The sequence below is a fragment of the Podarcis erhardii genome (assembly GCF_964252035.2).
Source record: "Podarcis erhardii genome assembly, chromosome: 12".
Lineage (NCBI taxonomy): Eukaryota > Metazoa > Chordata > Lepidosauria > Squamata > Lacertidae > Podarcis > Podarcis erhardii.
Genome location: NC_138513.1, coordinates 34,298,161 through 34,311,555, shown reverse-complemented (window position 1 = coordinate 34,311,555; position 13,395 = coordinate 34,298,161). Strand labels below are relative to the sequence as shown.

At 41.4% G+C, this 13,395-nt stretch overlaps 1 protein-coding gene across 2 annotated transcripts in view; it reads left to right on the top strand.

Annotated features, from left to right (window-relative positions):
- The window catches only part of ZNF385D (zinc finger protein 385D), a 583,216-nt gene that overhangs the window by 49,394 nt on the left and 520,427 nt on the right, over nt 1–13,395 (top strand). For both annotated transcript variants that reach the window (XM_081882143.1, XM_081882152.1), the window contains exon 3: nt 10,591–10,801. The gene's annotated coding sequence lies outside the window, so the exon portion shown is untranslated. The remainder of the gene's footprint in view (nt 1–10,590; nt 10,802–13,395) is intronic.

Genomic DNA, 13,395 nt, shown 5'->3' with positions numbered 1-13,395 from the left:
ACCTCTTCTATCTCCCGGTGTTCCTCCTTCCCCAGCTTTTTTCTGTGGGTGAGACATTCTCTCCTTCTCCTTACTTTCTAACCCGTTTCCTTTTCTAATAGTTCAGTCCCACTTCCCTGATTCAGTTGGATCCAGACCCCAATTTCTACTGTGTCCCTCTTCAAAACAAATTCTTATGAAACATTTAAATGACACTTTTTCAAAATTTCACAATTCAAAATACAAATACCACTATCAACCGTTCATAGTCCATCAAGTCCAGTCCAAATCTTAATATAATAAGGTTTGAACTTGATGACCCCTCCAACTCTACAAGTCTATGATTTTAAGTCATGTGACTTGGGCATGTCTGTGATACATTTTTCTTGGTCTGATGTTATCTGTATCAATTTTTGTATTGAAGAGATCCTTGATGTTTGCAGTTTGTCATGTACTTTTAAATTACATTCTTGCAGTATGGGGGTTAACAGCAGGAGAACAAAAGTAGATTTTGTGAGCCTTTATGGTTGCTAAGAGACCTATACTTTGAGCTTGGATAGATATAAAACCCATCACCTATTGCACAATGCTCCCAGGATCTCACCGCCGACATTCAAACACATTTTTTATTACTACCAATTTTGGGTGGATACCTGTTTGCACATTTAGGTGACTAATATCAGTTTATACGTTTAAATTAAGATGAATGCATTGATAATTATTGTATTCATAATGGGAGATGATTTTTTTAAAAAATCATTTTCTCTATCTATTTTTTTTCCTTTTGTTAAATTTGTTATTTAAAAATCTAATAAAAATGATGATGTCCGCATTTGAGGAGCCATTGAAAATGTTTTAAAACAGCTGTCCCCAACCTGGTGTCCTCCCAATAATATTGTCAAGAGTTGTACAACCCTCATTGGCCATGTTAGCTGATGGGAATTGGTGTCCCAACAACATCTTGGGGGTGTGTGTGTCAAGTTTTGGAAGAGTTTCTTAAAACATTACACCACCACATCCTCTCTTTATTTGTAATCATTCTTTTATCACATTTCACAACTGCTGTTACCTGGTATGAACAAAACATTCTACAGGGACATAAAAAAGCATTTATCTTAATTGACAGGTTTACTGCTGCACCTCGGTAGGGCTCAGCTTTTATCTCGGCTATTAATCAGCATAACTAAACTAAAGCAGTTGTAATTTATGACAACATGCACTCTGACTATTCCTATTTACAAGAGGCAGGTCCTGTTTCGTGATAACTGGCCTGATAAATTGCTGTCTTGTTTTGGCCAGTTAGGGATGCCTTGTTCCTAATGCTGTTAGGGTGAGCTGCTGGGGCTGTCATTCTTCAAGACTCCTTCCTTAGGCTTTCAATAAGTTGAGCTGAGCTGGTGGATGAGTAGCTGCATCTTGTCTCTAGTGCCCTGAAAGTAAACACATCACTATGGGCCTTAAAATGCCATGCAATGCCCAGCCTACCTTCCCATATGCACTTCAGATGTGAACTTTGAGCTGTAGATAACTGGTTAGATCCAAAGGAGGATGGTCACACTTAGGTTCTGTTGAATCAGTTTAACTCATTTAAGTCTCATTTATTTCAGTGGTTCCAAAGTGTGGCTCTGGATCCAACCCAATATTTTCTGGGACACTGATACATATCAAATATGTCAAAACAAAGAAACCAACGTTCTCGTGGCTTTGGGTCTGAAATCACATTTTTGAAACTGGGTTGTAAGCCACAGTATCCAAGTTTGTCCATCCACCTAAGCAATCTTCAGATGAAAGGGGGGGATCAGCTATATTGGCTGTTTCCTGCCTCTCTTAGTGGAAGACTTTGCTGGACTTCTGTGAGCAGAAGGACATGAAGTGATACAACCCATAGTTTATATCTTGCTTGTGCTGCTTTTAAAAAAATAGTAAAGGTAAAGGGACCCCTGACCATTAGGTCCAGTCGTGACCGACTCTGGGGTTGCGGCGCTCATCTCGCTTTATTGGCCGAGAGAGCCGGCGTATAGCTTCCAGGTCATGTGGCCAGCATGACTAAGCCGCTTCTGGTGAACCAGAGCGGCTCACGGAAATGCCGTTTACCTTCCCGTCGGAGCGGTGCCTATTTATCTACTTGCACTTTGACATGCTTTCGAACTGCTAGGTTGGCAGGAGCAGGGACCAAGCAAAGGGAGCTCACCCCATCGTGGGGATTCAAACCGCCAACCATCTGATTAGCAAGTCCTAGGCTCTGTGGTTTAACCCACAGCGCCACCCGCGTCCCTTATTTTAAAAAATAGGTTTGGATAAAATAGATCTGGCACTGCATGGACATCACTGACAGTGCAGCTCCTAGAGTAGGGGTAGGCAACCTAAGGCCTGTGGGCCAGATGCGGTCCAATCACCTTCTCAATCCGGCCCACGGATGGTCTGGGAATTAGCGTGTTTTTACATGAGTAGAATGTGTCCTTTTATTTAAAATGCATCTCTGGGTTATTTGTGGGGCATAGGAATTTGTTCATCCCCACCCCCCAAAATATAGTCTGGCCCACCACATAGTCTGAGGGACGGTAGACCACCCCACAGCTGAAAAAGGTTGGTGACCCCGTCCTAGAGGATAACTAGGATGAAGAGTTGAGTGTGTGATTCCTAATGCTCCAGTCTCCATATCTCAATGGTAACCTCAAGACCTCAGTCTTTCTTTTGAATACCGTATGTGACTGACAAATGCTGGTGTGAATAAAGTGATTACACATTACACGGTAAGAGTTTGGAAATTTACTCAGGTGTTTAAAGAGAAAGCGAGGCAAAAGGCAAAGGAGTCAGATACAACTGGGTGTTAATGTGCAATAAATATGAGAAATGAGCCTATAATTGGAAACCTCTAAAACTATATCTTAACAGAAGAAAATTAATTGAGTTAGTATATAAAGTGAACCCTGTGCTTTTGTTATGGATGCATTAAGGTTTCAGCTTTGAAATGCTTGCTGAAAACTTTTCTATTCAGCCAGACCTATGCTGCAGGCAATGTTTTTTGCTGTGGTTTGTAGACGATGCAGCCTTGACAGCACACTGAGGAAGTTCTATAGAGTCTCATCAGTTGTTTTGCCCAAGCCTGTGTGAAGGTTGGCCTTACCACCAGCCTGATGAAGACCAACATTTCTGGGTCAGGATGTCGCTAGCACTCCATGCATCAGCATATGCTTGAGGTGGGAGACGATTTTGTTTACCTGGGCTCCACCAGAACTATCTGTTACGATATGAATACAACGCAGCTGCAAACTGGCAGCTCAGTGAAAACATCACATGATGTGGCTAGCTGTGGGAAAGAATCTTCCCGGAAGTTCAAAGGCTTCACAAAGCTTTGTTCAGTGTGTAATATGAGACCTTCCTGTTGCGTATGTAAAGGAAGTTTGAGTCTCTTGCTCGATGGAGACTGAGCTGATCGGTCATGTTTTCTGTAGTGCTGTAAAGTCAGAAATAAAGAGATGTAATTAGACTTTCTGACTATCTCCTTTCTCTTGCTGGTATGCAAGGAGGGAGGGTGTGTGCATTTTCCATGCTGGGAAATGTCGCCTATTAAGATCTACCCTGGACATGCGGGGATGCCAGCCAGGAAGATCACCGGTAAACTAGCCCGGGAGCCTGGGAGAGTTGCCAGCCTCTCCCGCGGGGGCTAGTTTTCCAACACTATCAACCTCTCCGTCAGTGGTTAACTGGACAAGCGTATTGACAAGGTAGCTACAGCAATGGCTTGCATCTCCAAAACGGTATGGGAGAATGTGATGCTGATGACCAATGAAGGTCTGCCAGTCTTGAGTGTTGAGCATGCTGCTTTATGGAAGTGAGTCATGGGCAACTTACACCATCAGGAGCGACGCTTCAGCACTTTCCATATGTTCTGCGTTGGGAAGATTTTGGGCATCACAGTGCAAAGCCCACATTCCCAGCATATTCACACTCCTGTCTCAGCGACATCTTCACTGGCTTGGTCATGCCCACAGAATGGAAGATGGCAGGATCTCCAAGGACGTGTCCTATGGGGAGCTGGCTTCAGGCACCAGTCCCACTGGCAACGCAATTTTGCATTACAAAGGTGGCTGCAAATGTGACATAAAGGCTGGCAACATCAGCCCTGCCATGTGTGAATCCCTTGCAGATGACCACAGTGCCTGGAGACAATCAGGTTCTGCATCCACATCAGTGACCAGAGGAGTAATAACTGCTGGGAGGGGCACAGAAAGAAGAAATGCCATGGTACACCTGCATCAGCACAACCAGATGTCTTCATGTGCCCCAGCTGCAATAAAGCATGTCTCTCTTCTATAGCCAAAGCAGGTGCTGTAGCTCTTCAACAATGCCCGATGGCGCACTCCGCTATTGTCTTCCGAGACAGATGGCAACCAATATGGTTACTGTATGGTTTTATGTATTTTTGTAAACCACGTATATGTTTTTAATGAAATAAATATATAAGTATATAAAGTAAATAGATAAGTAAATAAATATTTTCATAAGTAAATAAATTAAATAAGATTGAAAGAAATTCAGCTTCAGTAAGGAGGCGGAAGGGACATTCTTTCACCTCTGGTGGACATGCCCGAAAGTGAGGGCCTTCTGGGAGATGATTTATAATGAGCTAAAAAAGGTATTTAGATATACCTTACCTAAGAAACCGGAGGCCTTTCTTCTGGGCATTGTAGACCAGAATGTGTTAAAGAAGGATAGAACCTTTTTTATGTATGCTACTACTGCAGCAAGAATTCTCATCGCAAAGCATTGGAAGACACAAGATTTACCCACGCTGGAGGAATGGCAGACGCAGTTGATGGACTATATGGAATTGGCTGAAATGACTGGCAGAATCCGAGACTTGGGAGAAGAAACAATGGAAGAGGACTGGAAAAAATTTAAGGACTATCTACAAAAACATTATAAGTTGTATGAATGCTAAGAAAATGCACCTTTTAGGAAATCTTAGCCCCAGCAATAGCAATTAGGTGAAATGAAAATTAAGGTACAAGAAATTTGAGGTGGAATTAGGAAATAATTTTATTGTGTTTTAATTAAAATATATAAGAATTGGTGTACAATATTTGGAATTTGATAACATGATAAATTGAAAGATACAATAAGTTATGAAATAAGATGACAAATTGCTGAAGTTTGTATTATAAATAATGCAAGGTCTGGAGGATGTGGGGAAGTCCAGTAGATTTGATAAAAGGATTACGGAAATTTGAAACTTTTATATTCTTTTTCTTTTATCTGTTTTTCTTTTCTGTATCTCTGTATCCTGTAAAATTAATAAAAATATTTTTTTTAAAAAAAGAAAGAAATTCAGCTTCAAATGATCCAGCATCGTTGAATCACGCCACTGTGATAGGCTCATGCTGTGATGCAGCAGTTACCATAGTAATTCTCTCCTTGGTAGTGGCAGCTGCAACACTAGTTAGTTATGCAGTGACTGCTAGCACTGAGTAGTGCTATCAGTGCAACACATTCTTGCTGATGTTTCAGGCTGTTTTCCAACACAACATTTCTCAGTTTCAGGAGTTGCTGGATCTATGTGTGGCTGCCCCATGTAGTGAATTTCTGAACAGCAGGTGGCCCCCTTCTTCAGCCACTAGGCTGACACAGGTTAACCACTAGGTTCTTCTGGGAAGGATGAAATGTAAAGAGATTCCTTTTTCAGCTGAGCTTTGCATGAGCCACATTGTCTTCCTGAGCTCTGCAATGTTCCTGTGTCCTTGATTATTCTACCTTCTATTTGGTCCTGATTTCTGACTTGATCCTGCCTCCTGGTTTTCCCTTTGGCTTTCCCCAATCAGCCATCACAGGTGCAAACCATCTTATCTAGGAGTTGCAGATATTGTGCAGCATGGTTAACAATGCCAGGGCTTTGAGAGCTTTAGTAAAAACACTCTCTCAGTTGATCAATTTTGCATGCCAAAGGTCTTAAATCCACTCCTTAGGATCTCCAAGTGGGATTGAGAAAGACTCCTGTTTGAAACCTGCTGCCAGGTAAAGTAGATTGATAATGAAAGAAAGCAGGAAGGAAGGAAGGAAGGAAGGAAGGAAAGAAAGAAAGAAAGAAAGAAAGAAAGAAAGAAAGAAAGAAAGAAAGAAAAGGGGGTAATAGGAAGGAAGAAAATACACCAACTGTAATAAAAGAAAAGAAAATGAAATGAAATAGCAACCCTTGTTCTAGATTTAATTCTGATCAATAGGAAGAAATTGGTTGAAAGTGAAGATGCCAGATAACTGGGGAGAAATGATAGTTTTGACTTACTGAAAGAAATGCTGAGTCTCAGTTTGAAAACTTCTAAAGACAATAATTTTAGGCTGACTTCTAAGTACTTTTGTTCCTCTCATTTTATGTAATCTGCTTTAACTTCTTTAAATGCCTGCAGATTTGGTTCCAGTGTACTTTTAAATAAATGGGACTGACTGCATAGCCAGTCATAGTACAGAATAATAAAGCTTTCAGAAAACTGTTATGATCCATTATATTTCCCTTGGAAAAATGCCGGGTCCCATCAAATGTATTTCTGTTCATGGACGGCAAGTTTGCTGCTCCAAATGCCCAGTGACCATTGTGTATAATTCAAGCAGTCATTGGTTGTGGGTTCACAATAAATTATGTACTAATGCACCTACAATGCTAAAAACTTATGTAACTGGAGGAGGATTTTATGTGTAAAACTAACTGGTTAGAAAAGCATCGGCAAACAGTTGCATGACTGCAATTGTTAACAGCCCTACCCCATGCATGTTTACATAGAAATCCAACTGTGCTCAATGGGGCTTTTTTTTCCTACTAGGAGTGGGCAAATGTGTCTATTTCTGTTTCTCTATTTCTTATTTTTCCTCTATCAGTTTGCAATTCTTTTTAATGTCCTCATGAAAATTCATCACATTTTAGTGCAAATATCTCCTAATACACATTTTACATGTAATTTGGCCTAATATACAGTGTCCCCCCCCCCCCCCCGGAAGAAATCTCTCCTAATTAATTGCATTTCTGTAAGTTATTTTCACACATAAATACCTTTTTGTGCACACTTTACCTTGGTATATGCATTTTTGTACACATTCCTAGACTGCAGAGCTGCATTGCAAAATTTGGAGAAGTGTGAATTTTGAAGGGTGGCTGTATTTTATTTACATATTGTTTTGGAAAATGCAGATTATGTAGGCCATGCCTTTAAATTTGATCTGAATCAAATTTCTGCTCCATGCCTTCTCCTTGGTATGTTTAGGACTGCAGTCTAATGTGGGAACCTTTCAGACCCAAATTCTAACTCTTTGCAGCAGGGCTGGAGATTCTGTGGTCTTCCACCCTCCATCCTATTGGCCATGCTGCCTGGGACTTATGGAAGTTGGAGCCAACATCTGGAGAGCCACCAATTCACCATCTTCTTGTCTCCTGTGCAGTCACACTTCCTCTCCTCTTGTGATTCTCCCTACCACTCCTTCTGATACAATCTACTAAAGGTCATAGGCTTCATTTTACATAGGGAGCATGTTCCAAATGTGGCACTTCTGTGATTAGGGTTATTTTCAGTTTCCCAGGGTCAAAAAGTGCTTAACCAACTCACCACCTTCTTGCATTGATTGTTGATGTGAGGGGGCTGAAGGGCTAATACATGAGACAAGATAGTTGAGCTGGGAAAAGCCTCCTTATTTTAATGATTCCATTCACAATGTTGATAAATTGGATTTTTAGAGGAGACTATAGACCTCTTCAGGTGTTCAATGAAAGATGCATGAGGAGCTACTGAAAGTGTGCCAGCTAGCATCACTCCTAAACCTGATCTGAAAGCAAACATTTTCTGACTATAACAGAGAGCTTCTTCTTCTTCTTTGGCAATTACTTGTAGCCAAGTAAGATTGTCTTCCATGAACACAGCCTTAACAGTGAGTCTGTAAGTAACTGTGGAGGCCAATTCTGGATCCACACATCATTCCACAGTGGGGACATAGGTTTCCAGGCGGGAGTTGATCACAGTGAGGGTTTGCCAAACTTGCCTTCCTCTTAGCACGTTTATCCCCTCTGTCCGGAGTTTGAGTGTCTTCAACACGCACAACACCTTTGGTAAAGGCTGTTCTCCAATTAGAGCATTCACAAGACAGTGTTTCCCAGTTGTTGGTGTTCATACTACATTTTTTAAGATTTGCCTTGAGAGAGTCTTTAAACCTCTTTTGTTGACCACCAGCATTACGCTTTCCATTTTTAAGTTCAGAATAGAGTAGTTGCTTTGGAAGACGATCATCAGGCATCTTCACAACGTGACCAGTCCAACGAAGTTGATGTTGAAGAATCATTGCTTTGACACTGGTGATCTTTGCTTCTTCCAGTACACTGGCATTAGTTTGCCTGTCTTCCCAAATGATGTGTAAAATTCTTCAGAGACACCGTTGATGGAATCTTTCGAGGAGTTGGAGATGGCGTTTATGAGTGGTGCATGTTTCACAAGCACCCTCCTAGCTTCCTTACAAAACAAAGCTTTTCACCTCACAGGGTTATAGAATGGATAACAGTTGTTCCTTGAGGAGGAATGGGATACAGTTTTAATACATTTAATAAAATGAACTCTGTTTTTGGATCATAGAGGCCCACATTTCCACCTTATTCAGTTTTTTAACTATGGTGAATGGGTGCTTAGGCAACTCTGCCATGTTCCCAGGAAGTTGATAAATTGATTCTGGTTGAATGAGCATTTTAAGTGTTGTATAATTACATCCTCTTGCTGGGGAACCTGGACATCTTATCAAAGTCGAAATATACTTCCTAGTTAAAAGTATGCAATCACTGCTTTGTGGTCATGATTTTGGATCATGGATTGTTTGGGGCCAGGCTGGTGTCAGACTCTGAAAAGCATAAGCCAAGATGTAAGATGACTGGATATGATGTGTTTCCTCTCTCTCTTTTTGTGCTGCCCCCCAAAGCTTGTGGTCACTATTGTACAACCCTTCTGTGAAGCACAGGGTATTTTGTTTCGTTCGTTGTGAAGGAAAGCCACATGCATCTTTCAAAGGATCATCAAAGAGGAATTAGAGTAAATTATATAGTGGGCTTGGAGAGCTGAAAAAAGCTCACATCTGACAAGCAGTGCACCTCTTGGGTTTCAGATAGTACATGGGTAGACAAGTCTAAGAAGCCTGGGACACAAATTTTCATGGCTATGGTGGCTCATTTACCAAAAGCATTGTATTTAGCATTAACTCTAGAAGTGTGTACTCAGTTTTGACCAAAGTGAGCCTCCTAGAGGGCTATGACAATTTGTGCCCTGTGCTTTTTAGACTCTTCTACCCATGTACGCTGGCTCCCTCGGCCAATAAAGCGAGATGAGCGCCGCAACCCCAGAGTCAGCCGCGACTGGACCTAATGGTCAGGGGTCCCTTTACCTTTTTACCCATGTATTATCTGAAACCAAAGGAGTGCATTGGTTGCCAGATGTGAAATATATTGGCATTATTTTCAGCTCTCCTGCCCCACTAATAGTCTGTCTAAATTCCTTTCTCCAGTTGAAAACAGGCAGAAATGTGTTTGCAACCTGAAGATCCAGAGTGCTACAACCATATACACCCTTGCTTGGGAGTAAAGCACAGAGGGACTTACTTCTGAGTGCACGTGCATAGAATTGCATTGTAAATTTTCAGAACTTTTTCTGACACATACCTGTAGGAAATGAACAGCTGGGATGGGAATTTAATCTTGTTAAGGTTTATGACAGGGTGATAGCTATGGTCTGGCTAACTATCAAACACTTTAACACAATTTAGCCATAATGAATCATAATCAAATTGCCTTTTCATAGTGTGTAGGTGGTACATGACAACTGATATTAAGGAAGGGCTTCTCAAATTGCAAAAGAAAGCCCTGTGCAGGGTGATCATTTATTCCCATTATAATGTATTTAACTTTTTAAACACACACACACAATCCACAGAGAAGAATGTATGAATTACCTTGCAATAGAGGAAACTGTTGTAGTTCAGCAATATCTGAATGGGCAATTCCATCATCCCTGGGCTGGGTCTGATGAAAATTTAGATCCAGCAACAAATGGGCCCTAATCCATGCAGTACACAGAATTAACAATGCCTTGCCACAATTACTTTATGATTATATTTTTGTCTGAAGTGCTTTACTAAAATATTTTCATTATGGCAACATGAGCAAGGCACAATTTGGGGGATCATTTATTTAAAATAATTGTTTTTAAATGTTTAACAATTCTGGGAAATCATTTATAATAGGGGAAAAAATAAGTTTGCAGAAAGCCTTTTAACTTTGTCTGAGCACCTGCTTCATCATCAGCCATGGCTGAGTTTTTCCCCCATCTGTAAATCTTCATGCCAGAAGCTGGAAGCGCTGTCTGCATGAGGAAAAAATGTATTTGGATTTTAGACTCATTTTAGAAACCACAGAATGTGTCATCTCATTGTCAAATTGCCTGACCAATAGTGGATATTGCCTTACCAATTTCTGGCCCCCTTGAACAGATTAAGGAAAATGCAGGCATATCCCAAGTAGATGATCTTCAAAGAGCGCCAGGTTCTTCTGAAAATGTGCTTTTGCAAAATGTGTCATTTACATTTTCATCTTTTCAGGTGCAAAGTAATATCAGCAGGTAAAGAGGCAATCATGTCAGCTTTACTAGCAAGAAACTGATGAACACCCCCTCTTGAGGCAGTTTCCACTTACTTTCTCGAAAAATGAGTAAGCATTTTTCTGCTGCACAGGAAGCAAATGTCTTTTATGAAGCAACCAATCACTCCAGTCAGCTTGAAGTTTCTGAAGGAAAGTTCTGGAAGCACCGAGGTAGGTCTAAAGAATTGTTCTGACTTCACTACTATGTGGTAAAGATATGACAGAATATTCAGCTTCTGGCAGCATATGAGCAGTTTATGGGTTTGTGCAGCATAGGAGGCGGCCTCATAAGTGAATATTGCTTCTTTGGTGTTCTGTAAGGGGTTCACTTAAAAGTGGCCAGGACCAAAAAGTGAGCAATGTTGCGAGCACCTGTTTTCAATAATTTGGAATTTAAAGAAATGCAATGTCATGGGTCTAGTTGGTTTAGGAAAATAGGAAGTTGCTTTATGGGATCATTGGTATGTCGAGTTTGGGGTTGTTACCACAGTGTGATGGTGCCTCTGCAAATTTTCCCTGAGCCTACAAAACCTCTGTTCCAACCTTCTGCTCATCGCCTTCTTTATAATGGGTGGGTGGGACTGGTCACCTTTTTCTCCCCCTTGAAAGGTACATAAAAGTGAAAGAGGAAGCATCAGCAAGCAGAGCATCAGCAAGAAGAGCATCCGTTTTGGGTACTTAAACAGGTTCCCAAACTTGGTCTATAGCTGTTTTTGGACTACACTTCCCATCACCCCTGACTACCAGTCCTGCTAGTGAGGGGTGATGGGAGTTGTAGTCCAAAACCAGCTGCAGATCATAAATAATTGTGCACCACTAAATTAGTGAGAATTAAGATGACAAGTAAATTTGAGGAAAAATTATAAACCTTCTGGAGAATTTATAGATTATACTTAAATGAATTTGACATAAGAGTGTAAACAAGATGATAAATTGCTGGCAAGAATTGGCAATGATGCAAATGGGAGCGGGAGGCGTGAGGAAGTCCAAAGATGTTATGAAAAGATGTTATGATATATGTTATACTGTTTTTTATTTTTGCATTTAAGTTTGAAAAACCCAAATAAAATATTATTAAAAAAAAAAACAAAAACAGCTGCAGACCCAAGTTTGGGAAACCCTGGTCTAAAACACAACTCAAGACTGCTCCCATGGCTATCCCAATCCCTGATGATCATAAATCTTATTGAAAACTCTTCCAACCCATCACCACTTCCAGGCCTAGCACCTGAGCCGACTCTACTGATTCAGAAGTTAGTTACGCATGCAGCCGGTTCAATTAAGCTGGGACAAGCATGGCACTGCAGATGTGTATCCAAATACATAACTGTGGGTGCAGAAACCTGCTTTCACACACACATTTCAATGATGTCAGTTTCCAGCTGTACCTCATCCAGTGCCATTGTGCTGTGCAATGCCCATGCATATGTGAATCAGCCCTGTGCCATATTGTGATGCAAACATCACGGCCATCCTGCGCTTCGTATTGTGCTATTAGTACGATTTGAAATATCCCCACGGCTAAGAAACATGACCACATTGCTTCCTTGTCACTTGAATGACTATATGAGCTGCACTTAATTCTGAAGGTTCTGACACAAGGATCAGGAGAAGGCCATTTTCTATTCTGAAAATCTTTCAGAAAACAAACAACTCTGTCATCACACCGATATTTATATAATGGCCGAGCGTTGTCTGCACTGTCTGTAGCTATTTTGTCAAAAAGAATACTTTGATGGTTTATGAGTATCTGCTTCTCATTAGACTTTTTTTTGGGGGGGGGGTAGCTGCTGCACTGTAATATAGCTAAAATGTCTGCATTGCAGAGGCCGTATTGAGGTGTAGAACTCCTTGCTGTGCTAATTATCCTTTTGAACATACTGTGCTCTGCAAGGAATGGAAATAGCTACATTAATCACCACGTGGGGTTTCAACGTGAAAGGTTCCTTTTCAAGCGCAGGTTAAAGCCATTTCCCAAGCAGTCAACGACTATCTGTACACAAAGACATTTGCGCTTGAGGGATTTGTGGCTCAGCGGCTCGGCTGAATTTTGAACAACTGGGGGGACACTTTGGGCCAATCTTTGAGTATCATTTTCCAATTGTCAGATGGGAAAGAATTTTGCATTTCGGGATACTTCTTAGTCCATAGTGGTTTCCTGAAAGCCCCCACCCCTGAAGGAGTTGGAGAATGTGGGACAGGTGTGGATGCTGTGCAACTGCTGCATCCTTGGACCTGACTTGAATCTGCAGAGGGAGGAGCTGGTCTTTGTGCTTGACTAGCCACATAGGCTACAGCAGGGTTTCCCAAATTGGGTCTCCTGCTGTTTTTGGACTACAGCTCCCACCATGCCCATCTAGCAGGACTAGTGGTGAGGCATGATGGGAATTGTAGTCCAAAAAATTGCTGGAGGCTCAAGTTTAGGCAACTCTGGGCTACAGGGTTGCTTATTCAGGGAGGGAAATGGTCTTCCTTCAGATCTTGCAATGGATCACAAGTTTTAGTGGTTTGCTGATCAAACCTTCTTCCCCCAGAACCCTGGGAAGGGGAATAGGAGTCCCCTAACAACTTACAGCTCCCCTAACAAACCACAGCTCCCAGAATTCCATGGAGGAAGCCATGTCTGCTTAAAGTGGTACTGTCATGCTTTGAATGTACGGTCACCATCTTGTCCTTTGCCTCAGGCACCCGAAAGTCTTGGTTGTGTCCCAGTGTCTGACCCTGTTAATTTGTTTTTAAAAGTTTCCATTTTCTCTTTGATCTTA